Here is a 1,487-nt window from a genome sequence, read left to right as displayed (position 1 = left end):
TGTTCTTTCTTACTAGATGAGTAGCTTAGCTTGATCACTGTATCATTCAATCAATCAGTCAATTTCTTAGTTTTTTCTTTTAAATCTTAAACATTACCTTTCTATCTATCTTCATCACACTAATCACTTGTCATACTAACAACTACATCAATTTGGTGAGGGAATTTTTCTAGATTTTGTGGTAATTACATTAGCAAAAATAGAGGAGGGATAGTATATATGTGATTGTTGTAACCAACTCCAATCTACGATTGGTAAATGTTGGAGGAATTTATTGAGCAATGTAGTTTATGGTACCTACCATCACTCAATTTTGGGCTCACTACTCCATTGTTCATGCTTTTCTTTTCCTACTTTAGAATCATCATTTGAATAATTAACACCATCACTTTCTTTCTGACAATAATTAAACCCTAAAATGGTTTGTATGTATTTATTTAATTACATAGACAGCCAATTGGTAGGTATCAAAATATTTTTACAATTAATATATATATTTTAAAATTCAATAAAAATAATGTAATGAAAAATATTTATAAAAATTTCACTTATCTTTATAAGAAGTTGTAGACACTTATTAATAGGTCTTGTATCTAGTACATCACTGAATTTAGAGCTTACAAGCTTGAGCGTGGAGGCATATGTGATCGTCATAACCAAGCTGCAATCGTAATAATAGTGGAGCACTAACACTTCTACATGTGACCTCGAACTTGTGTACCAAAAGTTGATCATGTAAGTATTTGTCATCCTCCCCATGCATCCAAAAACAAAAAGTAAATTCAAAATTAACAGGAAAAAAACAACAGACATCTAAACTAATTTTTCATAAAAAAAATGTAAGGAGGGAGGGGATGGGAGTGTGAAGAAAGATAGAAATAAGAGAGTTTCAAAGAGACAAAGCATTCCATGTTGGGTGAAATTTAAATAAGAGACATTGTGATCTTACCTGATCAATGAAGATTGTAGCAGTGTTGAAGATTTATTCAAAGTTTTTTATTATATAAGGTCAAATAAGTCTTTCACTTGAAAGAGTCTAGGATAAGATGTTTTTTTTTTTAGTTGTTTTGTTTCTAACGTTATGTTTAGTTGTTATCAAATAAGTATTGAGTAGATATGATAGGAAAGCCAACGACTCTTATAAGCCTATAAAGGCACATTAGTTCATTTAATAAATTGCAATGAGCAATACATTTTACTAGCTTTTGTCCTTTAGTTCTTTACTTCTTCCATGTTTATTCTTCTTTTTCTCAACATTTCTAGTATTAGAGCTTTGTTTCGGTGTTTGTCTAGGTAAACAAAAAAAGAAAGCTAGTATGACCAAATGATAGCCAACACACTTTCAACCTCCTCACAGTCTCAAATACCTACCTTCAATGGTGAAAAATATGAGTTTTTGGAGTATCAAAATGAAGACTTTGCTCAAGTCTTAAGAACTATGGGACTTCGTTGAGTACGGATATGATGATGTTGAAGAGCCTGACCCA

The sequence above is a fragment of the Theobroma umbraticum genome, unplaced genomic scaffold (genome assembly GCF_002168275.2).
Source record: "Theobroma umbraticum cultivar Fairchild unplaced genomic scaffold, ASM216827v3 scaffold_147.0, whole genome shotgun sequence".
NCBI lineage: Eukaryota > Viridiplantae > Streptophyta > Magnoliopsida > Malvales > Malvaceae > Theobroma > Theobroma umbraticum.
The sequence above is the reverse complement of the archived record's forward strand: the minus strand, read 5'-3'. Positions refer to the sequence as shown.